Source organism: Sciurus vulgaris (assembly GCF_902686455.1).
Source record: "Sciurus vulgaris genome assembly, chromosome: 16".
NCBI lineage: Eukaryota > Metazoa > Chordata > Mammalia > Rodentia > Sciuridae > Sciurus > Sciurus vulgaris.
In genome coordinates, this window is record NC_136477.1 from 13,204,354 (window position 1) to 13,231,434 (window position 27,081).

A 27,081-nucleotide genomic window follows, 5' to 3' on the forward strand; every position below is an offset into this window, starting at 1 on the left:
ACACTGGCCTGTCAGAATGCACGTCAGCAGGAAGAGCCATGAGATGCTGATGCCAGGAGGCAGGAGGGACCCGCTGTGCACAGCTGTGGTTCCGGGGTTTCCGCTCGTGGCAAAGTTACAACAGAGCTTGGTTGTCAAGTGTGGTTTTTTCATAGGACGAGTTCAACACATGACCTGTTGGGAGAAATCCTAAGTCTTGGCTAGCAGCAGTGAACATCTCAAGTGTGTAAAAAGAAAACCTTCGCACATTCACGCCCGTCAAGAAAACCTGCGGAGAGGAGCCTTCAGCTCTGGCCACATAGGAAAATAAACAACTGCCCCCAAATTGACCTAGTGTTACCAAGGGAACCTGTATAGGGGCCTGGTGATCTGATCCCCCGTGGTACATTGTGATTGGGCAAAAAGTCTATAAAATGTATGGTTAGTCCTGCAGTAAACAAGTTTGCAGGCTGCTCGCCACAAGCCTGCTTTCACCCAACTCCTGGAGTCTGGGGTCTTGACTCTGTGGACCTTACCTGCACCTGAGCTAGCCTGGCACCCCTACAATGACTGTGTTTTTTTGCTAACAACAATAAAAAAGTGACAATGTGATTTATGTCATTTGAGAACAATGTTCTTAAGAACTACTCACCCACAAATGAAATGTATATCTCAGTGGTGCCACGAGATAAATGGGAATTTCCAATGTTTCTGATCCAAGATTGAAAGCACCTTTGAGGAAGTATGCAAAGGATAGAGGGGAACACTCTTCACATGACAGAGCATAAAACTGAACAAGGAGAGTTACATAACAATTTTTTCCCCTTTGGTACTAGGGATTGTACCCAGGGGAATTCAACCACTGAGCCTCATCTCCAACTCTTTTTTATATTTTATTTAGAGACAGGGTCTCACTAAGCTGTTCAGAGCCTTGATAAGTTGCTGAGATTGGCTTTGAACTTGGGATCCTCCTGCCTCAGCCTCTTGAAATGCTGGAATTACAGATGTGCACCACTGTGCCTGGCTTGTTACATGACTTTTAATAGTAGTTAAATAAGAAATAGAAACTCTGGAAAATAAATGACAAGAAGTTCTAGTTCCACCATCTGATCAAAATAGTGTAATTTCTTCCTGTGAGGCTTTGAAACAAGTGAGCAACATCACTGTTTAGACTCAGGAGAATGAGGGCTTTCACAGTTTCCCTCCAAAGAGTCTCCTCAGTGCGCTCTTGATGTCCTTATTCCTCAGACTATAGATGAAGGGGTTCAGCATGGGGGTGACCACAGTGTACATCACAGAGGCTGTTGAAATGGACTGTGAATTTTGGGTCACAATAGAACTAAAATACACTCCCAGGAGGGTGCAATAAATAAGGAGACCACAGAGAGGTGAGATGCCACAGGTGGAGAAGGCTTTGTACTTGCCCTGAGCTGATGAGATTGCACGGACAGAGGCACTATCTTGGAGTAGGAGTAAAGGACGCCAGCAAGGGGACAACCACCCAGCAGCATAGTTGCAATATAAATCACCACCTCAGTTGAGAAATATGTCAGAGCAGGCAAGGTGGACCACCTGATTAAGCTCACAGAAGAAGTGAGGGATTTCCAAGTCTGTGCAGAAGGACAGTCGCAACACCATTAAGCTGTGCAATAAGGAATTGAGGGCACTAGTGATCCAGGATGCCAGCACTAGCAATCCACAAAGCCTGTGGTTCATGATGGTCATGTAGTGCAGGGGGTGGCAGATGGCCACATATCGGTCATAGGCCATCACAGCCAGGAGGAAGTTGTCCAACACTACGAATATTGCGAAGAAGTATATCTGTGTGATGCAGCCTGCATAGGAAATGACCTTGCTCTGTGTCTGGATGTTCACCAGCATCTTTGGGACGGTGGTGGAGGTGAAGCAGAAGTCCACAAAGGACAGGTTGGAGAGGAAGAAGTACATGGGCGGTGGGCAGGTGGGAGTCTGAGATGGTGGCCAGGATGATGAGTAATTGCCCAGCACCGTGACCAGGTACATGGAGAGGAAAAGCCCAAAGATGAGGGGCTGAAGTTCTGGGTCCTTTGAAAGTCCCAGAAGAAGAAATTCTGAAATTTTTGGGTATTATTTGTGGTTCCATGTGCTTTGATTGACAACAGGAAAGGAGAAAAATAACACATTATTTTTTCTATCTGGTTCCCTTTAAAGTATCCCCTGCCATTTCTAATCAGCAATTCCTGTCCCTCTGCACACTGTCATCTCTGTAATCACATGTTCTATAGTTTTAAGGAACTATTCCTTTTATGAACTTGTGGGATATAGTTGGGGTCCGACTGTGTTCCCTGGCAACATCTAGGCAGTGAGTCTTTAAAATAAAAGTATGTACACTATATTCAAGCAGAAAAAATATATGTCTGTAGCAAGAGAGTGAAAAACCAGGAACTGGAAAAAGATTTTCAGAGTTTCACCGTAAAAGGAATGATACATGTTTGAGCAGGTACATTTTACTTATACAACAATCCATGCATTAAAACATCACAACAGCACATCCCATAAGTACATCATCAGTTAAAAATATTAAAAAAGACGTGGTGAGTTTCTACCTTTGTATATCCATATAAAGTACCAATGTTATAAAAAAACAATCAATAGATGGAGGCAAGGCCCAATGGAGTAAAGCAGGGTAAAAGGGCAGAAGGTAACTATCAACTGAAATGGAACAAAGTATATTCCATGCATGTGTGATTATCGTCAAAATGCACCCCACTGTTATGTGTAGCTATAAGGCACTGATAAAAATATTAAGAATAAAAAAACCTTATAAAAGATATGACTTTTGTCATCAGATGTTAATAACTGTTATAAAGAAAACTGGGCAGGTAAGAGAAGAGTGGAAGGATGAGGTGCTACTTTTTATGGGCACAGGTTAAGACAGGCTAACAAGATGACGTTTGAGTGGAGATCTCAGGGAAGAAATGAGAATCAGTGAGATTGACTGCCAGAGTGGTAATGCCTGGCCGGAGGAGTGAGCAGTGCAAAGTCCCTGCAGGTGATGCTGTTTTCAAAACCCAGCCACGGTGGCCACCAGAGCCAACAGGAGGAGACAGAGGAGGGACCTAGTCTGAGAATGGGGAGGAAGGAGGTGGCCTCCCTGACACTGCTGAGAGGTTGTGCTCCTCAAGGTGCAGAGGGTCCTCTGTCCACACCTTGTTCCTTGTCTTCTGTTTTAACCAGCTTTACTGGAGGGTAGTCATATCTGAAGAACTGCATGTATATAATATGCACAATCTGGTGAGTTCAGACACATGTGGACCTGGTGCCCCTCACCCAGTCAATGCTACGGACACATCCCTCACCTCCCAGAGTGGGCTTTGCTGTTTTGTTTGCATGTTGTTTTCTGTGGGGAAGAACAATGAGCATGAGCTCTGTCCCCATAGCAGAACTTCAAGTGCACAGTGTCCTTTGTTACTGCCTGGCCCTGTGTTGCACAGCAGGTATCTGGAAATGAATGATGCTACGGAACCCTGACTTCATATCCCCCCAAATCAGCTCACACATTCCTTCCTGCTCTCCCTGACACCACGCTGCTCCAGGTGTCCATGAGATTGACACCTTTACCTATCATGTACAGGAATCATGCAGTATTTTGATTTAAATAACATCCTGTGGATGCCTCCTGATATCTGTTATTTAGGATTCAGATGCCTGCATTATAAAAGTCACAGTGTGGCCAGACAACAACTATACAAGGGAAAGAAAAATAGAGGCTTAGGTCCTTGATGAACACAAATGGAAAATCCCCAACAAATTCTAGCAAAATGAGCTCACCATGTTAAAAGGATTATTCCCAATATGGAATATATGAGCTCAGGGACCCTGGCTCTGAGGACCACTCACTCTACATGAATGTCTTTAGAATTTTGCTCCGTCCTGGCCCTCTGTCCTCCTTCACATGATGGATTCCTGTGGATGTTCTGCCACAGATTGCACTTGCTCCCTGGCACTCTTCTTCTGCCATCATAGTGTAAGGTGCACACAGCAGAGATCCTTACCTGCTTCGTTCATATGTGGATTCGCACAAAGGTAGAAAAAAATTTAGAATGCAAAGAAAAAAAAGATTAAAATTCATGGTTTGTACAAATAGGAATGACAGGTGGATAAATTAATTCAAAACAATGGCACTAAATGAATTGGCAATGAGAGTTTTAAAAATAAATTCTTCAATGAAAAGATGCAAAATAGCCAGGATGTAATTCCATCAACAAGAGTCAACATTGCATTGGCAAAATCTGGGAATAAAATAAGAACAGATACTTCCTTAGGGGCAGTGGAAGGAATAACTATCCAAAGTTATAATCTTATCCTATGTAAACTGAAATGCTTCAGATGTGCTTATGACACTAGACATGATGGCAAGAATAATGAAATTAAAGTCAAAACTGTGATTAAACATATTCTCACATCTCCTTTACCTCTCCTGTAATAATGAAATATTCATACCCATTGGACAGAAGGGAAGCTCCATGAATATAGATGAAGCTTCCATGTGTAAAATATGAGAAAGATGTAGACAAGCTTTAGTTGAAATACAAAAATATGTGTTCATCAGGTGGCAGAAGGTGTTTGCTGCTCCTACAAATAGAACGAATCACAGGAGAAGAAAGGCAGTAACCAGGAAAGACAGATTGCACAAAGATGCCAAAAAGGCACAGGAGATAATTGACACACCAGCATGCAGAGGAACTTTGTGTATTTAGAAATCAGTAGAGGTAAAGAGTCCTGCAATAGGCCTGGCTGGTAGAGGTCACCCAAGTTTATACACATTCACATACACATTCCCCCAGATATTGCATACTTATGCAATACAGCAAACAGCAACTGAGAGAAAAATTCTCCATTCTTCCTTTGACAGAATGAGGTAGAATGATGAGAGCACTTCCATACAAGCCAACATTTTTCATAAAAAATTCACAATCGCAGAGGAGGAAAAGGGCTACAAACTTAAAATATTCAATTTCAGCAGTAAAAAAAAAGAGATAGAAAGTAAAGATCCTTTCAGTTCATTTTGACCTTTAATAATAAACTTTTCTTTCATATGAATGCTAAGTATGAAGAGAAGATCCTGTGAAATTCATGTCTCCAGCACTGTTGTTGTAAGGTAGCATTTGTAAGCAAAGTACTAGTCAGATATCAGCAATGAAGGAGGACACAGGTTCAAGTACACTCCATGAGAAAGAATAAAAAAGTATACCCTCACTTCACTGCACCTCTCCCCAGCCTTCTACTCCCTTTCCTACTCCCTAATTGGAAATCTCTCTGGATATCATCTGATTTTGGGGGAAATGATTTTACCACTTATTCGTGAGTCTCCCCCACCTGGACTTCCATGCTCACCACATAACTGACCACAGGACCTCTGCATCACAGAGACTAACAGGCACTTCTCTTTATAGCACAGCACATGAATTGAGCTCAGTCCAGTGAACAAACACAGGTCTCTGAGCTCTGGGCTGAGCTGGCTTGGATATCAGGGTCCTCTGGTCAATATTTTTGGGTTCCTTCCTTGCTGAACCTGTCCTGCAGCACCTGGCAGTGCCTCAGACTCACCTGGATGGGTGTCTGGAGAGAGGGGTTCTGTGTGGAAGTCTGGCTTCCTCCCTGGGTGGCTGATGATGGAGACTGAAGCTCTGTCCCCAGACAAGACAGCAGGAGGGAGTGAAGCCCTGCTGCCCTAAACAGACTTTGGACTCCAAAAGAAACCACCCTGTTCTCTCCAGCCCCTCTCAGAGGGACAGCATCAGAAGCTCTTTTTATAGCTCCCTACCTCTTCTCATTAGGTACAGTTGTTCTTGTTAACTCCAACACCAGAGTCCCTGATGTCCCTGTGGGCCACTGGTCTGAGCAGAAAGAAAATTTCCTGCTTGTTCTCTGTTCCCAAGAGACCAGTTTAGCAATAGTGTGAACCTGGTCTTCATTACTCTTTGTCCATGAATTTCCCTTCCATCTAGAAGTCTGACCTCCTTAGCACTTTTGCCCAATCCTTACTCATGTAAGGGTCCGTGTTACCTGAATTTGTTAGATTCCTCGGAACTCCAAGTCACTGGCTTGTACAGGGGACACAAGTTTTGCCATCTTCAGAAATTTGTTATTTTCTCTTTATTGAAGGAGAGAATTTTGTTCATCTTTTAGTAAAAATCATGACAAGTTACTACAACTCTTGGTTTCACGATTGTTTTTACAAAGTATGTAGGTGTAAATATACATGATTGTAATATAAAAATTGTCATTTACTCCTTCATTTATGTAACTTTTGGGAATTTTAAGAGATATTCTAGAATTTTTATGCACCTTGGGTTGAAGTTAGAATCTTTTTTTTTCTTAATAGACTGCATTTTGATTCATTGTACACAAATGGGGTACATCATTTCGTTTCTATGATTGTATAGGATGTGGATGTAATTTCTTCCTGTCCATTGTAAGCAGGCAATACTATTAGGGACGCACTTTACATTTGCAGAAATGAGGCTCTGAGAAGTTAAGGGATCTGCCCAAAGTCACAACTTGAGGCAGAATGATCTTGACTCAAAATGCTCTTGGTTCTGCTCCAGGTCAACGGTCCTCTACCAGGTTGATGATGCCTCCAGGAGACACTGGCAATGTTTGGAGAATTTTTCGGTTGTCAATTGGGGAGTTGGTGCTGTGCATAGGGGGCTGAAGCCAGGGATGCTGCTCGGCATGCCACATTGCACTGGAAGACACACCACAAAAAATTACTTAGCACAACGGTCAACAGTGGGCAGTTTGAGAAAAACCTTTCTAGACCATAACTTTTCAAATTTCAATGTGAATATGAATCACTCTGGGATTTGTTTGAGTGCAGATTATGATCGTGGAGGTCTGGGTGGTCCCGAAATTGTGCATATGATACTAAGGCCCGGTTGTTCCTGAGCCTGCCAGCCTTGATTGGTGGACCACTTTTTATACTGACAGATAAAATTGTATTCATCTGTAGCACAAATCACATAGTTTTGATATGTATTATAAATATTTAATACAACATGTGATATATAATCCTATATATGTTTCCATATACATATTCCTATATACATATCATATATATGTATGTTGTGACTAAATATAGCTCATTGACATATACATTTCTTCACATAGTTTTCATTTTGTGATGAGGACTCAAATTCCAGTCTGGGTACTTTTATAGATTAGGTACATTGATAACTGTATTTACCATGCTGTGCAGTAGATCTCATGAGCTTACCCCTCCTATCTGATGGAAATATGGTATTCTTTGACTACCATTTTCCCAACCTTCCCTCCCCCAAAGCACCTCAACTTTGGTAACTACCATTTGAACCTTAAGTTTCATGAAATTAAAATTTTTAATTTGTACATTTGAGTAGAATATTTGTCTCTGCCTAATTTCTCTTAATACTATGACCCCTAATTCCTTCCATTTTTTGGCATAGGTTGGGACTCCATCTATTTTTATGGCTAGTTCCTGTACCATTGTGTATATGTGTTGGTTTCCTTTACCCATTCATCTGTTGGTGGGTACTTAGGAGCATTCCACATTTGGCTATTTTCAATAATGCTGTAACAAATAGAGAAGTGCAGATGTCTTTGGGATACTTCATTTTTTGGATGAATACTGTTAATGCTTAGGTAGGAGTGTTTCTGAAAAGGTCATGTGTCAAAAAGTGTAAGAAGGTTCAGAGGTGGAAAGACTGAGTTATGAGAATCATAACCGAATTAATGCTGCATCCGCTGACAGGGATTAAATGGTGGTAACCGTAGGCACATAACATGTGACTGGAAGCATGAAACCACTGGTTCATGACTTTTGTCCACTGGTTCATATTTTGTCCATGGTGACTTGAGTTCTCTCTGCTTCCTGATTGCTATGCCCCTGAGCTTTTTCCTGCCCCAAACACTTCTGCCATGATGTTGTGCCTCATCCCAGGTCCAGAGCAATGGAGTTGGCCATCTGTTTACTGAAACCTCTGAAACCACGAGCCCAAATTCAACTTTCCCTCCTCTGTGTTGCTCTTCTTAGGTTTTGGTCACAGAAGGGATAAGGCTGACTTAAACACCAGCAGTGGCCTTGCTGGACCACATGGTGGTTTCATTATTGAGCACCTAGAGTGTGGCCCAGCATCCAGGCCAAGTGCAGACATTCCAAGGCCTCCTCCACTGTCAAAACCTCCACCACCTCAGTTCTGCTTTTAGGTGCTCAGATGTGGACTCAGTAGCTCAGCTTCTGCCTTAACAAGTTGATACTTGTCTCTTGAATGCTTCCCTCATGACAGAAAATCAAACTTACTGTCCTTGGCACCTTACATATAAACTTGGTAGATTCTTCCTTCTTCCTTCTTCATGGGGTTTCTGTGTGAAGTAAGTCATAGGTTAGAGCCCACAGGATATGATCTGCCCAGGGTAGATGCTCCACAGACAGAAGCCATGTGACCATAACCTTGCTCCTCATTGGCTCAGGTCACTATGACATCACAAGGGTTTCCTCTCACAGGAAATGAGTCCAGTATTGACAGTGTGGTGGTGGAGGGGCTGTGTTCCCTGGACACAAGCAGGGGACTCAGAGCCTGAGTCCACCACCCTATACTGTGTTGGACACATGGACACCATCTCTGACGCGCTCATGATGGCTCCAAGGAGGCACAGTAAGAATTTTTAGACTATTTTAAGCGGTTGTAGTATGTGTTAGGAAATCTCCCATCTAAGAAAATCCCAGGACCCAAACAATTCACTGTAAATACTATCAAATATATAAGCAGTTAGAGCAAGCCTTCCCCAACTTAAAAAAAAAAAATGAAGACACAGTAACTCCTCAAATTTATTCTATAAAGCTAGTAGTACCATGACTCTCAAATGAGACAAGGACACAGCAAATAATAGTGAAATAACCTTGATGAACATAGATGTAAAACACTCAACAAAATATTAGCAAACCAAATTCAATGTACATCAAAAATTTTATACACCATGATCCAGTGAGGTTTATCTCAGGGTTGCAAGGGTAGTTCAACACATAATATCAGTAACATGATACATGACATTCCCAGAAAAGACAAAATATAATCCTGATGAATCGATGCAGAAAGATTATTTGATGAAATTCAGCATCCCTTCATAGCGAAAACTCTTAAGAAATTAGGTAAAGAAGGAAATTCCTCAACATAATAAAGGCTACAAATGACAAAGCCTACAGCTAAACATCATAGTGAATGAAGTTTCACTAAGATCTGGAACAGGAAAAGTATGCCCACTCTTTTTCTTCATTTTTTAAATTTGTTCTAAATTGTTTAACATGTACAGTAGAATGCATTCATGCTTTATGAATGATATGTATGATAGATCATACATAAATGAAGTATAATCTCTCATTTTTCTAATTATACATATTGCAGGATCACATGATCATGTAGCCATACTTGTACATGAGGCAGTAATGTACGTTTCACTCTACTGTAATTCCTATGCCCCCTACCCCTTCTCCTCCCTTCACTCCCCTCTCCTTAAATATAAATTAATCTATTCTTTCCTATCTCTCCCCTTATTGTGAATTAGCATCTGCATATCAGGGAAATCATTAACCTCTGTGTTTTTGGGTTTGATTTGTTTTGCCTAGCATAATATACTTCCAACTCCATCCATTTATCAGAAAATGCCAGAATTTCATTCTTCTTTAAAGCTGGGTAATATTCCACCATATAGATATACCACATTTTCTTCATCCATTCATCTGTTGAATGGCAGGATACCCACTCTTACCACTGTTATTCATAGTACTGAAAGTTTCACCCTAGAGCAAGTAGATAAGAAAAATAAGGACATTCAAATTGGAAAAGAGGAAGTCAAATTGTCCACTGCAGATGGCGTGATGTTGAAAGTTTATTCTTAGTTGACACAAAATTATGCACGTGTATGGGATATGGTGATAGTTTTAAATGTGTGTACCATGTGAAATGAGCAAATCTATGCATTTCCATGTCCTTTGTTGTGTAGAATCCAAATGCCTATTGAACACCTGTTCAAGTAAGGTAATTCCTACTCTGGTGGCATTTCTATTCTGTTATTGACTAAATATTTCTGGCTCTTCCAAAATTTATGTGTTGAGATCCCTAACTCTCAATGGACCCAACTAGACAGATCATTTAACTCTTCAAAACCCCACGGGTATGAATGTAGAATGAGGATTCTAATAGTGTAGACCCCCCAAACAGACTTCTTTTAAAAACTGTGTAATAAAAGATTCTTAAAATGTGTTAATCTCAGGGAAATATGCATAAAAGGAAATAAATATATGTCTTTGGATTATCAAATATTTTATAAATAAAGACTAAATGACAGCTCTTCCCTACAGTTATTATATTTTTAATTGTCTTGGGAAAAGTGTCACAAAGCCAAGGGTTTATTAGTCATGGTTTTATATCAAGGGCTCAAAATTCACCCTCTTGTTGAAGAGGGGAATAGTCAATACTCTATAGATATCAGGAATGTGTCACCAACTGCAATTAGAATTTGGGGGACCCATGGGACAAATGGTCTTCCTCCTTAAGCTTTGGAGACATTTTAGATCAGGGCTGGGATCAGGTGTTAGGAAGTTACCTCTCCAGAAGGCAGAAGATTTCATGGAAAAGGAGAAATAAAGACCAATTCCCCAGACATTTAACCTTAGTCTTGGGAACAGAGAATCGGCAAAAATTTACATTTGGTGGAGAGCAACATCCTACAGGGAAATAATGTGCTTGAGGTTGGAATAGCAAGAGGGAAATGTGCCTAATCAGTGAACACACTAGCTTTAAGTATCCTCCCTCCCATTCCTCAGCCCTGCAGCCATGGCCTGGAGGGGATGTGGTTGTTTCCTCTGGAGTCCTGCATCTGGTGGGGATGGCTTGCTTGACTCCTTCCCGCTGTCTTGTCTGTAAACAGCTTCTGTCTCCCTCATCAAACATCTCAAGAGGAATCTGGTTCCATGAGGAGACCTTCCATTCAGTTCACATCCAGGTGAGTCTGAGAGTTCAGAAGGTGCTGCAGAAAAGCATCCGAGATGCTGGACACCAAGAATGTGTACCTAAGGTCACCTGAGAACTAATCAAGCCCTGCCCAGGGCTGAGAATTTGCTGGGATAGTTTGCTGAATTGTCTGAACACCATGCTGAAATGAGAAATCAATGTTGAACTCAGCAGTGCCAGGTCCTTGTTAGTAATGTAGTGATGAAAAAGACAACCCCATCAGGAGAGGGAGCGGATGCTCAGTGTGGTTTGTGTGTAAGTGGAGCATATGTCCCAGGACCTTTGCAAACACTTGTGTGGAAAAGAGAGGTGTGTCATCTGTGGAGGGACACAGAGCAAAGTGAGGCACTTCTTATTTCTGAGATGGAGCAGCAATTGGATGAGCTTATTATCAAATGCCCATTTTCTATGGTTGTCAGCATTTCTGTGGAATTTTCCAGTTTATTCTTTCTATATTGACTTTGGGACTGATATTTTTGGTGATAAGAAGTCCTTACATCATATTCAGTAAAATATGATCTATCTTATTATTCTTATTCTGAATTTCCTGTCTTATTTAAGGAAGTTTTGTCCATCCATGAACTTATGTGACATGTTTTTGAAGCTCCTCTAGTGTATTCCTTACTTCCATATTGTGATTGTATTAGTCAGGGTTCTTAGAGAAACAGAAGTCAACAGGAAGTATGATTATAGAAGGGATTTACTAGATTGACTTACAGGACCAGAAGCTGGACAGTGAACAATTGCCACTTCTAGCTTGCTGAGCTGGAAGGTTCAGCAGCTTCACAGTCCAAGAAGCAGAAGCCCCAGAACAAGAAAGATCAATAGTGCTACCCTAGTCCAAGACCTAAGGCTTCTGGAAACTACCAGGGTAATCACTGGCAGAGTCCACTTTGGAATAGTGAACAAGCAAGAGTCTGATATCTTCAGAAGATTGAAGTCGTGATCCAAGAACCTGTTCAGAAGAGCTGAGCTTGCATCTGCATCTGCTTCCTTGTTCTTCCAGCTTTCATTCCATCCTATCGGGTGGTGCTGCCCATGCTTAGCGAGGGGCTCCACTTCAGTTCCTATCCCACTTTCCAGCCATTCCTAGACATAACCCTCATTAACACAACCAGAAGCCTCTTGATCATTGGCATCTCTTAATCCAATCAAGTTGACTATTCAATTAAACCATTCAAAAGGTCTTTAACTCCTCGGATATATGAGGTAGGGGAAACCTTCACTTCCTCTGCACAGATAGCTACTTAGCCAGCTTTTATTCACCTATTCAAGGTTGTTTAAGTGAATGGAAATTGACCTTTGTCATATTGGTCAGCACACCTGAGGCAGAATTCCTGAGTCATTCAATGAACACTGAGCACCTGCTGTGTGCCAAGGCATTTGAGGAACAGTCCTGCATTACATTCTTTCATTCTAGGTCTTGGCAAATTGATTATTAACCTATTAGTATTAGATACGTTCTTTCTCATTATAGTTGATGCTCCATTCGTTAAAAACTACAGTTGTTTCCTATTCAGATCAACCTGGTTCTTTTCCCTGCTGTTCTTTCTATGTCACACTTTCTCCTGTTCTTTGAGTTTGGTCTAGACCATGCACACGTATTCACACAACTCATGAAAACAGGGAGAATGGAACAGGTGGGAGTCTGCTGGTGTGGACCCTGCATCGTGTCACATTAACTGTGATAAGTGTGCATGTAGCGATGCCCTCAGGGATGCACCACTGCACACAGGATGTTATTCAGTGTACAATGTCGACTTGTCATGGTGGGTGCAGGGTTTTTATAAAATGTGGTCTTTGCTTCATTTAGTACCAGGGATTGAACCCAGAGGTCTCAGTCACTAAGCCAACCACTCCCAGTTCCTTATATATATATATATATTTTTTAATTTGGAAGAGGGCCTCACTATGTTGCTGAGCCTGGATCTGAACTTGTGATCCTCCTGTTTCTGTCTCCTGAGTTACTGGAATTGCAGGCATGAGTCACTGGCCTGGGCTTAGAATATGGTCTTAGGAGCCCTTTGATGTTGAATGAAGGCTACAATCAGGACAAAGTGTGGTCATTGGATCTACTAAAACATCCCAAAGTGGAAGACTGGAAAAAATGCAGAAAAAATATACCACATGAGAACCTGAGAGAGGGGTCTTGTCTCATCTGCGACTGTGCACGACAAACCCAGTGGAACTTGTGTCTTTCTGATTCTGACCTATTTTCTCAGCAGACAGATAGAAGTTGCTTTGCCCTGTGGAATCTAGAAGTGTTGATTTCCTGGAAGCAGGGAGTAGAAGAGTGGTCACCAAGCCTGGGAAGTGATGGGGACACTTAAGGGTAAACGTGGGTCACCAGGTCCCAGGTCCATTCATGGAAGTAGTGTTTGGTGTTTAGTCACACAGTAGAGTGAATCTTGTCAACCACATGTGTCCTATTTTAAACTACCCATAGGGGCGTGTTTTCAAGACTCTCAACACGATGAACTTGTAGATGTTTGAGGTGGTGGATATGCTGATTACCCCAGCTGGGGCATTAGACATTGTTTACATGTAATGAAAACTCCCACCTCCCCCCAGTAATGACCACAATTACTGTGTTGAACCATTACTCTGTTGATTAAAGATTAACATGAACCCAATTTATTTCATCACTACTGAATGGCACAGAAATATCTTTTTATATCCCTGTAATAATGAACAATTTTTTTCATTCTTTGTGTATGTCCCTTTATGGATTCTCATTTTCTTCATCCCTTTGCTCTCATTTTTTCCCTCATGGATCATCATTGTGTAGGATCTGGCATAAAAAAAGATCTGATTACTTTTGGTTTTTGAGAATTTTTTAATTTTAAAATTCTGTGTTGCTGTCCTCAGGGAGATGTGATTGAAATTAAAATGCCACCAGAAACTAAGAAGGTTCCCAGGCCCGAGGCCCGCAACTCCAGAGCCTGTGTCCACCACCCTGTGCTGTGTTGGACTCATGGATGCTGTCCCGGACCTGCTCATGTGGGCTCCAAGTAGGCACAAGTAAGGGCTGTTAGAATTGTTTTATGTGGTTTTTCTGTTACACTCTTAGCAAATCAATGCAGCTGATGGTTCCTGCTGCACTAAATAAATTCTTCCATTCTTCACACCCCTCCTTGTGGTAATCCAAAGCATAACGATTAATAAACTTTCAATGTTTAAGGAAGTGTGAAATGCCTCCAATGTTTTACACTCTTCTGTTGTCTACAGGGAAACTGTACCACCCCACCCAACACTTGGGTCTGGACAGTGCCTCCCATGGTAGGAGCCTGTGTCCCTTCTGTGTCCCTTTTGAGTTAGACAAAGGGTGATCAGTGTATGGAGTCAAATTTATTGCCTGGAGAGATTCATGAAGAATCAGAAAACCATTCTTCTGAGTGTGTCTGGGAGGAATCAACCTGGGAATGTGCCCACAGAGGCAGCACTTATGTGAGAGGTGACCATTCTCCTAACAAGGGGAGAAAGGAGAAGCAGTAGAATCTCAGGAGCCTCTTGCAACTTCTTCTTAATCATTGAGCACATCACACGGGCACACATTCTAGTCAGGGTTGTCCAGAGAAAAAGAAGATACAGAAAACAGAGGAATGCACAGGATGAGAGCTAGAGATGCAGATACTGATATAAGACTGACCCACAAATTCAAAAAGGCTTAGTATGTCCAAAATAACTGTCTGCAGGCTGGAGGCCAGAAAAGCCAGTTTTGTGACTCTGTCCAGGAAGGCGGAAGCTGCAGAGCCTTGGAGGTCAGCTGTGCAGGCCCCCTGGTCCAAAGGACAGGCTAGCAAGACCCCAGAGGGCTGATGGTGCTGGTCCCACAGTCCAAAGACAGAAAAAGCAGTCTGACAGGGAGGGTAGCAGCAGGAGAGAATGTGCCCTGCTCCAGAAGGAAGACCCAGCCAGAGGCTTCCCCTCCTCCACCTGTCCTACCCAACCAGCCCCCAGCAACTGGAGGAGCCCCACCACACACATTCAGGGAGGGTCATCTCACCCACTCCCTGGCCCCCACACAGCTCTTCTCCGGAAACTGCCTCCCAGACACACTCAGAAGTAATGGTTTACTGATTCTTCATGAATCTCTCCAGGCAATAAATTTGATCCCCCACATTGATCACCCTTTGTGAGCATCACTTTATTTCTATCAACCGCAGGTGCTTAGTTGAACACACTTCACAGAGCAAGCCTTGAATGAGGTGCAGGGGAAAAGGGAGGTGTGTACAGTGATGGAACTGGAACCCACATAGTAGTGCCCCAGTCTGACCCAAGCCTTGAACGTGCTGTGCAGTGAAGGACTCCTCCACAGTCAGGTTGAAATGCGACTGCCGTCACTGTGACACTCCTGAGAGGTGGTGCTTGGAATGGGGTTCATGGACCCATGCCATTACCCTGGGAGTGAGTCCTGCATCCCATCGGAAGTCCCTTCTGATGCGGAGGCCAAGGAGACCTGTCATTTCCAATGTTGTCTTTCTGTACGGACTTCACTTGGGGATATGTATTTGCCAATCAGTCTCTTTGGGCAGAATGTGGTGCAGACTGGGCACCAAGCTGAGTAAGAAAACAGACCTCTGACCAGGAGAAGAAAAGCCGACACTCAGTCTTGAAGACACTGGCCTGTCAGAATGCACGTCAGCAGGAAGAGCCATGAGATGCTGATGCCCGGAGGCAGGAGGGACCACTGTGCACAGCTGTGGGTCCAGGGTTTCAGAGCTTGGTTGTCAAGTGTGGTTTCTTCACAGAACGAGTTCAACACATGACTGCATTCTTTAGTAACAATAATAAAAAGTAACAACGTGATTTATGTCATCCAAGGAGAATGTTCTTAAGAACCTTTCACCCACAAATGAAAAAGATATCTCAGTGGTGCCACGAGATAAATGGGAGTTTCCAATGTTTTCTGATCCAAGATTGAAAGCACCTTTGAGGTATGCAAAGGATAGAGGGGAACACTCTTCACATGACAGAGAGGGCATAACACTGAACAAGGTGAGTTACGTAACAATTTTTTTCCCCTTTGGTACTGGGGATTGAACCCAGAGAAGCTCAACCACTGAGCCACATCTCCAGCCCTTTTTATATTTCCTTTAGAGACAGGGTCTCACAAAGCTGCTCAGAGCCTTGCTAAGTTGCTGAGGCTGTCTTTGAACTTGGGATCCTCCTGCCTCAGCCTCTTGAAATGCTGGAATTACAGATGTGCACCACTGTGCCTGGCTCATTACATGACTTTTAAGAGAAGTTGAAAAAGATATAGAAACTCTGGTGATCAGATCACCATCTGATCAAAATAGTGTAATTTCCTCCTGTGAGGTTTTGAAACAAGTGATCCACCTCACTGTTTAGACTCAGGAGAATGAAGGGCTTTCACAGTTTCCCTCCGGAGAGTCTCCTCAGAGCACTCTTGATGTCCTTATTCCTCAGACTGTAGATGAAGGGGTTCAGCATGGGGGTGACCACAGCTGTACATCACATCACTAAGGCTGTTGAAGTTGAATGTGAATTTTGGGTCACAGCGGAACTAAGGTACACTCCTGGGAGAGTGCAATAAAATAAGGAGACCACAGAGAGGAGAGAAGCACAGGTGGAGAAGGCTTTGTACCTGCCCTGAGCTGATGAGATTGCACGGATGGAGGACACTATCTTGGAGTAGGAGTAAAGGATGCTGGTGAGGAGACACCAGCCAGTAAGACGGCAGGAACATACATCACCATCTCATTGAAAAAGGTTAGAGCAGGGAAGGTGGACCAGTTGAATAAGTTCACAGGAATAGTGGAGTATTTCCAGGTCTGTGCAAAAGGAGAGCTGCAACACCATTAAGCTTTGTAATAAGGAATTCAGCTCACTCATGATCCAGGATGCCAGCACCCGCAGTCCACAGAACCTGGTTTCATGATGACCTTGTAGTGCAGGGATGACAGATGGCCTCAAAGTGGTCATAGGTAATCACAACTGGGAAGAAGTGGTCCAACCCATCAACTAATGCAAAAGAAAACAAACAAACTGAATGTGTATGATGCAGCCTGCATAGGTAATGGCCTTGCTCTGTGGCTGGATGTTCACCAGCATCTTTGGGACGGTGGTGGTGGTGAAGCAGATGTCCACAAAGGACAGGTTGGAGAGGAAGAAGTACATGGGTGTGTGCAGGTGGGAGTCTGAGATGGTGGCCAGGATGATGAGCAGGTTCCCCAGTACGGTGACCAGGTACATGGAGAGGAAAAGCCTAAAGATGAGGGGCTGCAGTTTTAGGTCTTCTGAAAGTCCCAGAAGAGGAGACTCTGTAATTTGTGTATCATTTTCTGAAATTTGCCTGTCATTTTGTGGTTTCATGTGTTGTGGAGAGAAAACAAACATGACTAATATTTGTATTAAGTTCCCTTTAAGATGTCCCTGGTGCCATCTGTGATTAGGAACCAGAGTCCCTCTGTACCGTTTCCTCTGTATGTTGTTTATACTACAATTTTTTTTATTGTAAACAAATGGGATACATGTTGTTTCTCTGTTTGTACATGGTGTAGAGGCATTCCATTTCTGTAATCATAAATTTACATAGAGTAATGTTGTTTGATTCATTCTGTTATTTTTTCCCTTCCCCCACCCCTCCAACCCCTCTTTACTCTCTATATAGTAGTTCCTTCCTCCATACTTGCCCCCCTCACTAACCCTAACTCTAACCCTAACACTAACCCTTCCCTCCCCCCCATTATGTGTCATCCTCCACTTATTAGCAATATCATTCGTCCTTTGGCTTTTTGAGATTGGCTTATCTCACTTAGCATGATATTCTCCAATTTCATCCATTTGCCTGCAAATGCCATAATTTTATCATTCTTTATGGCTGAGTAATTTTCCATTGTATATATATACCACGGTTTCTTTATCCACTCATCAATTGAAGGGCATCTAGGTTGGTTCCACAGTCTGGCTATTGTGAATTGAGCAGCTATGAACATTGATGTGGCTATATCTCTGTAGTATGCTGATTTTAAGTCTTTTGGGTATAGGCCAAGGAGTGGGATAGCTGGGTCAAATGGTGGTTCCATTCCAAGTTTTCTAAGGAATCTCCACACTGCTTTCCAGAGTGGCTGCACTAATTTGCAGCCCCACCAGCAATGTATGAGTGTACCTTTCTCCCCACATCCTCGCCAACACCTGTTGTTGCTCGTATTCTTGATAATCGCCATTCTAATTGGGGTGAGATGGAATCTTAGGGTGGTTTTGATTTACATTTCTCTTATTACTAGAGATGTTGAACATTTTTCCATATGTTTGTTGATTGTTTGTAGATCTTCTTCTGTGAAGTATCTATTCATTTCCTTAGCCCATTTGTCGACTGGATTATTTGATTCTTGGAGTAGAGTTTTTTGAGTTCTTTATAGATTCTGGAGATTAGTGCTCTATCTGAAGTATGATTGGCAAAGATATTCTCCCACTCTGTAGGCTCTTTCTTCGCATTGCTGATAGTTTCCTTTGCTGAGAGAAAGCTTTTTAGTTTGAATCTATCCCAGTGGTTGATTCTAGCTTTTATTTCTTGTGCTATGGGAGTCCTGTTAAGGAAGTCTGATCCTAGACCAACAAGGTGAAGATTTGGACCTACTTTATATTCTATAATCTGCAGGGTCTCTGGTCTGATTCTGAGGTCCTTAATCCATTTTGAGTTTAGTTTCGTGCATGGTGAGAGATATGGGTTTAGTTTCATTCTATTGCATATGGATTTCCAATTCTCCCAGCACCATTTGTTGAAGAGGCTATCTTTTCTCCATTGCATATTTTTGGCCCCTTTGTCTAGTATGAGAAAGTTGTATTTATTTGGGTTTGTGTCCGTGTCCTCTATTCTGTACCATTGATCTACCTTTCTATTTTGGTACCAATACCATGCCGTTTTTGTTACTATTGCTTTGTAGTAGAGTTGAAGATCTGGTATTGCAATACCCCCTGTTTCACTCTTCCTGCTAAGTATTGCTTTAGCTATTCTGGGTTTCTTATTCTTCCAGATGAATTTCATAATTGCCTGCTCTATTTCTGTAAGGTACGTCATTGGGATTTTAATTGGAATTGCATTGAATCTGTATAGCACTTTAGGTAGTATGGCCATTTTGACAATATTAATTCTTCCTATCCAAGAACATGGAAGATCTTTCCATCTTCTAAGGTGTTTCTTTAATTTCTTTCTTTAGTGTTGTATAATTCTCATTGTAGAGGTCTTTCACCTCTTTTGTGAGATTGATTCCAAGTATTTTATTTTTTTCGAGGCTATAGTGAATGGGGTAGTTTTCCTAATTTCTCTTTCTGTAGATTCATCACTTATGTATAAAAATGTGTTGGATTTATGGGCATTGATCTTGTAACCTGCTACTTTACTGAATTCACTTATGAGTTCTAAGAGGTTTCTGGTGGAATTTCCAGGTTCCTCTAAATATATAATCATGTCATCAGCGAACAGGGATAGTTTGAGTTCTTCTTTCCCAATTCGTATCCCTTTAATTTCTTTGGTTTGTCTAATTGCTCTGGCCAGAGTCTCAAGACTGATGTTGAATAGAAGTGGTGAAAGAGGGCATCCCTGCCTTGTTCCAGTTTTTAGGGGGAATGCTTTCAGTTTTTCACCATTTAGAATGATATTAGCCATGGGCTTAGCATAAATGGCCTTTACAATGATAAGGAATGTTCCCACTATCCCTATTTTTTCTAGTGTTTTGAGCATGAAGGGGTGCTGTATTTTATCAAATGCTTTTTCTGCATCTATTGAAATAATCATGTGATTCTTGACTCTAAGTCTATTAATATGGTGGATTACGTTTATTGATTTCCTGATGTTGAACCAACCTTGCATCCCTGGGATGAAACCCACTTGATCATTTTGCACTATCTTTTTAATATGTTTTTGTATGCAATTTGCTAAAATTTTGTTGAGAATTTTTGCATCGATGTTCATTAAGGATATTGGTCTGAAATTTTCTTTCCTTAATGAGTCTCTGTCTGGTTTAGGTATCAGTGTGATATCGGCTACATAGAATGAGTTTGGGAGGGTTCCCTCCTCTTCTATTTTATGGAATACTTTGAGAAATATTGGAATGAGCTCTTCTTAAATGTTTTGTAGAACTCGGCTGAGAACACATCTGGTCCCGGACTTTTCTTTGTTGGTAGGCTTTTGATGACTTCTTCTATTTCAGTACTTGAAATTGGTCTATTTAAATTGTTTATGTCCTCCTCGTTCAGTTTAGGCAATTCATATGTCTCTAGAAATCTGTTGATGTCTTCGAAATTTTCTATTTTGTTGGAGTATAGATTTTCTAAATAGCTTCTAATTATGTTTTGTATTTCCATCCTGTCTGTTGTGATATTTCCTTGTTCATTCCGAATTTTAGTGATTTGGGTTTTCTCTCGTCTTCTCTTTGTTAGAGTGGCTAAAGGTTTATCAATTTTGTTTATTTTTTCGAAGAACCAACTATTTATTTTGTCAATTTTTTGTATTGTTTCTTTTGTTTCAATTTCATTGATTTCAGCTCTGTGTTTAACTATTACCTGTCTTCTACTACTTTTGGTGCTGTTCTGTTCTTCTTTTCTAGGGCTTTGAGCTGTAGTGTTAGGTTCGTTTATTTGTTGAGTTTTACTTCTTTTATTAAATGCGCTCCATGAAATAAATTTCCCTCTAAGTACTGCTTTCATAGTGTCCCAGAGATTTTGATATGATGTTTCTTTGTTCTCATTTACCTCTAAGAATTTTTTTAATTTCCTTCCTAATATCTTCTTGTTATCCATTCTCATATAATAGCATATTGTTTAATCTCCAGATGTTGAATAGTTTCTGTGTTTTACTCTTTCATTTATTTCTAACTTCAATCCATTATGATCTGATAGATACATGGTAGTGTCTCTATCTTCTTGTATTTGCTAACATTAGCTTTGTGGCATATTATATGATCTATTTTCGAGAAGGATCATGTGCTGCTGAGAAGAAAGTGCATTCGCTCCTGGTTGGATGGTATATTCTATAAATGTCCGTTAAGTCTAGATTATTTATTGTGTTATTGAGATCTATGGTTCTTTGTTCAGTTTTTGTTTGGAAGATCTGGTCCAGTGGTGAGAGAGGTGTGTTAAAATCACCTAGTGCTATTGTGTTATGGTCTATTTGGTTTTCTGAAATTGAGAAGGATTTGTTTGACATACATGGATGAGCCACATGTTTGGGGGCATAGATGTTTATGATTGTTATATCTTGCTGAATTTATGCTTCCCTTAAGCAGTATGAAATGACCTTCTTTATCCCTTCTAACTTTGGCTTGAAGTCCACATTATCGGAAATGAGGATGGATACTCCAGCTTTTTTGCTGAAGTCCATGCGCATGGTATGTTTTTCCCCATCCTTTCACCTTTAGTCTATGGGTATCTTTTTCTATGAGGTGAGTCTCTTGCAGGCAACATATTGTTCTTTTCTTTTAATCCAATCTGCCAGTCTGTGTCTTTTGATTGATGAATTCAGGCCATTAACCATTCAGGGTTATTATAGAGATATGATTTTTGGTTTCCCGGTCAATTTGGTTCATTTTTTACATTTTATTGTATTTATTTGGTTTGACACAACTTGTTTCCTCCTTATTTGACAATTCCTTTAGGATAATTCCTTCCTTTGCTGATTTGGCTCTTTTGTTTTTCAATCTCTTCCTCATGGAATATTTTGCTGAGAATGTTCTGTAATGCTGGCTTTCTTTTTGTAAATCTTTTAGCTTTTGTTTATCATGGAAGGATTTTATTTCACATCGTCAAATTTGAAGGTAAGTTTTGCTGGGTATAAGATTCTTGGTTGGCATCCATTTTCTTTCAGGGCTTGAAAAATGTTGTTCCAGGCCCTTCTAGCTTTTAGGGGTCTGGATTGAAAAATCTGCTGATATCCGTATTGGTTTCCCCCTGAATGTAATTTGGTTCTTGTCTCTCACAGCCTTTAAAATTCTGTCTCTTTATTTTGTAGTTTAGGCATTTTCATTATAATGTGCCTTGATGTGGGTCTGTTGTAATTTGTGTATTTGGAGTCCTATAAGGCCTCTTGAATTTGATTTCCATTTCAATTCATGCAGAATTTGGGGAAATTTTCTGATAATAATTCATTGAATATAATTGTTCATTCTTTTGGCTTGTTTCTCTAGGCCTTCCTCAATCCCAATAATTCTTAAATTTGGCCTTTCATGATATCCCATAGTTCTTGTAGAGTTCTGTTCATGATTTCTTATCATCTTCTCTGTTTTTCAACTTTGTTTTCAAGGTTAAATATTTTGTCTTCAATGGTCTGAGGTTCTGTCTTCCAGGTGTTCTATCCTATTGGATATGCTTTCTATGGAGTTCTTAATTTGGTTTTATGTTTCCTTCATGTCAAGGATTTCTTGTTTGGTTTTTTTTCAATATCTCTAACTCTTTATTGAAATGATCTTTTGCTTCCTGTATTTGCTCTTTAATTGTCAATTGTGCGATCATCAATGCTTGCATTTGCTCTTTCATCTCATGTTTGCTTCTCTGATCATTTAATTATGTACATTTCTGAACTCCTTTTCTGTCATTTCTTCTGCCCATGCTGTCATTGGGTTTTATTGGTGTAACATCTAGATTTGTTGCAGCATTTTCTTTCCTTGTTTTCTCATATTGTTCAGGTTTCAGTGGACCGCTGAGAAATTGCAGATTTCCTCTATTGACTTACAATGTCCCTGAAGATTTTCTATATATATCCCCCCTTAGCCTTCAGTAGGCTGAAGTCTTAGAGGAAGTTGATAATGCGGTGCTCCACAAGGAAGCTGCCTCTCTAGGAGGTGGTGGCCTTCAGGTGGGGTATAATCCCTGCTAGTGGGCAAAGGTGCCTCCACTTGTTAACCAATGGTCATCCAAAGGGGACCTAGGCTGTGGGCTTAGGCAAGGCCTATTTGGGCCTGTGTCTCTGGTTTTTACCGTCCTTGTGGGGAAACCTCACCCGGCAGGGAAGACTCACCCGGTGGGGAGGTCTCGCTGGTCCGTTCCTTCCTAGAGGGTTCCCCTCAATTTACAGCTACCGCCTGGGCTGGGCTGCCTTCCTCTGCAAAGTTCCCAGGGGCCCGGCCCTACCTCCTGGGTCTGGGAGCCTCACCCTTCACAGATGAATCTCCTTAGGCTGCCCCTCCTCAGAGAATCTGCCCACAGGTCTGGAACCTTTGCTCCGCCGTAAGCCTGTCTCTGTGCGGCTCTTCCACCAAGAAGCCTCCTAGATCCTGGGACCCTGCTCTGCACCTAATCGCCTGGCTATGCGGCCCCTCCTCTGAGCAGCCATCTGGGGGCCCCGTACAATCGCTCTGAGACCCAGAGACCCGCCACACGCCTCTTCCTCCAGACAGCCGCCCAGTATTCCGGTGCGGTCACTAGGAGTCCAAGAAACTCACTCTGCGTGCCTGCCTCCTCCCACCAACCACCCGTTAGACCTGGGCAATCAATCACTCCGAGTCGAAGTGACCCTCCCCGTTCCTCCTCCTTCTCCAAATAACCCCCCCGGGTGTTCAGGAGCGGTTGCTCTGAGTGGCTCTGAATCCACGTGACCCGCTGCAAGGGTCCTCTGGGCAACCGCCCAGAGCTCTGGTGCGGCCACTCGAGACCAAGCGACCCCATCACGCTTCTCCTCCAGGCTGCCCCCCTGTGTTCAGGCGCTGTCACTTTAAGTCCAACAACTCACCACTCGCCTTCTCCTCTGAGCAGCCGCCTGGAGCGCTAATGCAGTCACTGCGAGTCCAAACGACCTGCCGCGTCCTCCTCCTCCTCCTCCTACTCCTCCGGGCAGGCCCCAGTGCTCAGAAGTGGTCCGAGTCCTAACAGCTCGCCACGCAGCCCCTCCTCTGGCAACCGCCTGTAGCTCTGGTGTAGTCACCCCGAATCCAAGCGGCCACGCTCCTCCTCCTCTTCATCCTCAGGGCAGGCCCCGGTGTTCAGAAGCGGTCGCTTAGAGTCCAAACAGCTCGCCGCGCAGCTTCTCCTCTGGCAAATGCCTGTAGCTCTGCTGCAGTCACTCTGAACCCAAGCAGCCACGTTCCTCCTCCTCCTCCTCAGGGCAGGCCCTGGTGTTCTGAGTCCACACAGCTATCCTCGCCACTCCTCCCCTGGGCAGCTGCCGGAGCCCCAGTGGTGGCTCCGAGTCCCAGCGCTGTGCTGAGCGGCCTCCTTTACGGCGCTCCCAGTTGTCCGAGTTCACTGCTCCAGCGGGGGGAGGGGCGTCTCGCCGGCAGCTCTACTTCACAAAGTTTCCTGCGTTCCGGGACCACCGTCCCATCCGGGACGCCTTCCCAATGGGTGAGAGTTACCCGGCTGCTTTGAGTTGGTCCCAAGTGTCTCAATATCTCCTCTTTTGAATCCTGAGTCCTGGAGCAACATGAAATGCAGCCACCCTCTAGGCCGCCATCTTGAAACCCCCTATACTACAATTTTAATGAGCAACTTTCATGACCTTGAGGAATGTATATTGAGTTGCTATCATGTTCCTGGCACTGTCCAGGTGATGAGCACAGAGTGCGGAAAGACTGAAACACGTAAAATCCAATCATAGTTGGAAGAATAGAAGCAAACACATGATTTTGAAAAATACATACAGAATACAGTTTTTAGTGCTTTTTCCAAAATGGAATCATACATGCTTGAGAAGATAACTTGAACACTATAAAGGTATTTATATATTAAAACATCACACAGCAGTCCATTAATACATGTATGTAATTATTATGTGTCAGTTAAAAATGAAAAAGAAATGACCCCAGAATGTATCGCACGGTATTATTGCTGTGAATCAAACATGGACAGGTAAGAAGGGAAGGAGATGGAGGTGCTATATTCTTATGGGGTCCAGGTAAGAGAGGTAAAGGTGATGTTTGAGCAGGAGAGGAGCATTCCCTGAGGTGGTCTGCAGAGGCCTGACCTGGTAGGAGGGGTGAACCACACAGGGGCCTAGGACAGTCTTGCTGCACACATCCAGGTACCAAACAAGGCCACAGTGGCAGACAGACAGAGCAGGTGGAGGAGAGACCCTCTCTGCAAATGCTGAAGAAGGAGCTGCCCCCTGGCTGCTGGAAAGAGGGTAAGTTTCTCAGCGTGCAGAGTGTCTTCAGTTCCCATGTTGTCTTTTGTACTTCCAAAAAAAAAAAATCAGCTTTATATAGGTGTATGGTTGAGATATGATGAACTGCACATATATAATCTGTACAGTTGGATGAGTCCAGGTATTTGCATTACCCTATTTGATGTGATAGACACATCTGTCACTTCTCAGAAAGTCATCTTGTCCTTTTGTGTTTTATTTTGTTGTTTTTTTTCCACTTAATCTATGGTCTACCCTAACAGCAAAAATCCACATGCAGAATGTCATACTGTTGTTGCTAGGTACTGGATTATACAGCAGGTGTCTGGAAGTTAGTCATCTTACGTAAATGTGACTTTGTACCAGTTAACACGAAGCCCACATTTCCCCCACGCTGCCATTGTATTCCAGGTATCTAAGGACTTCACAGATTTAGAGTTTGCCTTACGTGGAATCATGCAGTGTTTTTGTTTTGAAAAGTCTCCTGTGGATCAATGTGGATCCTCCTTATTTCTCTGTTACTTAGGGTTCTGGAGTCCATGTCTTAAGAGTAACAATTCGGCCAGATGAGGACCCTACAAAAAAGAAAATCATAGGCCAGTGCACTTGATGAAGAGGAGGGAAACATCCTCAGTAGAACACTAGCAATGTGACTGCACCAGACATTAAAGGTCATTCCCAATTTGGAATGTAGGAGCTCAGGGCCCGGTTCTAGGACTGCGCACTGTCCATCTCCACACGTCCTGCCCTGTCCCAACAACCTGCCCTCTGCTCCTGGGATTCACCCCTGAGACCATTATCTCTTCTCTGGACTATTTAATTTCCTACCTTTGCCATTTAACATATGATCCAGTAAAGCAGAGATCTTACCTACTTTGTTCATTTTTGTGTTTTCACAAAGGCAGGCATGTGGGGAGAACAAAACATTTAAGAAATCAAGAGCCAAAACACTAAAAAGAATGATCAGATGGGTAAATACATCCAAAGCAATGGCATTTGATGGAACTGAATAGAAACCTAGAATCAATTCTCAATGAATAAATAAAAAAAAAATAATTTCATCCCGTCAATCCTGTTGATGAGTCTCTCATTCAAGATTTAATTGACAAAGACCTGAAAATAAAATAATGAAAACAGATACATTTTCAACAGTGGATGAAACAATATCTAAAGTTGTCATTTATTCCTAAACAAATATAAATGGACAAACACATTTGGTGGGGACCATATGACTGAGCAGAGATGTGTACAGTCTCCAGCCAGGAGACCTTAGCCTGGGTTCCTGATTTGCTCATGTAAAATGAGGCTCCATGGTCTTGAAGATCACTTCCAATTTTATGGTTTATGCTTTTGAGTGGTGTTAAATAATAGTATTCAAATTGACCGAATTTAAGTCTTATGCCTTGTTTTAAATATAAGGAAATGTTTATGATAAAATGTTATATAATAAAAATAGCCCACATATGTGCACACAAATAATATTTAAAATATTATCTCTTTTTTATTTTGAGGTACTGGGGATTGAACTCAGGCACTCAACCACTGAGCCACATCCCAGCCCTATTTTGGATTTTATTTAGAGAAAGGGTCTCACTGAATTGCTTAGCTCTTTGACATTGCTGAGGCAGGTTTTGAACTTAAATTCCTCCTGTCTCAGCCTCCCACACCACTGGGATTACAGGTGTGTGCCACCTCACCCCCACTGATCTCACTTTTATTAAAAAAAAAAAAGAGTGAAAAAAGAAATACCCAAAATGGAACTCTGTGAGCTTAATAGATAACCTTTTTTTCTCCCAGCTCTTCCTTAATTTACTGTTTTTGCCTTTCCTCTATTTGTAGAAAAATTTAAAGAAGAATCTGTATGATAATCCACAAACATGACCAAATTAAAGTTGTGTTAATTGTATCTTAAGTTGATAGCATCATCGTGGTCTCAATATGAGGCAGATCTTTATTATTATCATTGTCATTAGCTTCTTACATATTGAATTTTAC

General features: G+C 42.1%; 1 pseudogene across 1 annotated transcript; it reads right to left on the minus strand.

Moving 5' to 3' along the window:
* Positions 1 to 1,170: 1,170 nt before the first annotated feature.
* On the minus strand, positions 1,171 to 17,345 carry LOC306647100 (olfactory receptor 7A40-like; annotated as a pseudogene). The gene is made up of 2 exons: positions 17,079 to 17,345; positions 1,171 to 1,860 (listed from the first exon to the last, which is right to left on the minus strand). The product of its transcript is annotated as an olfactory receptor 7A40-like (transcript).
* Between the last annotated feature and the right edge of the window lie 9,736 nt (positions 17,346 to 27,081).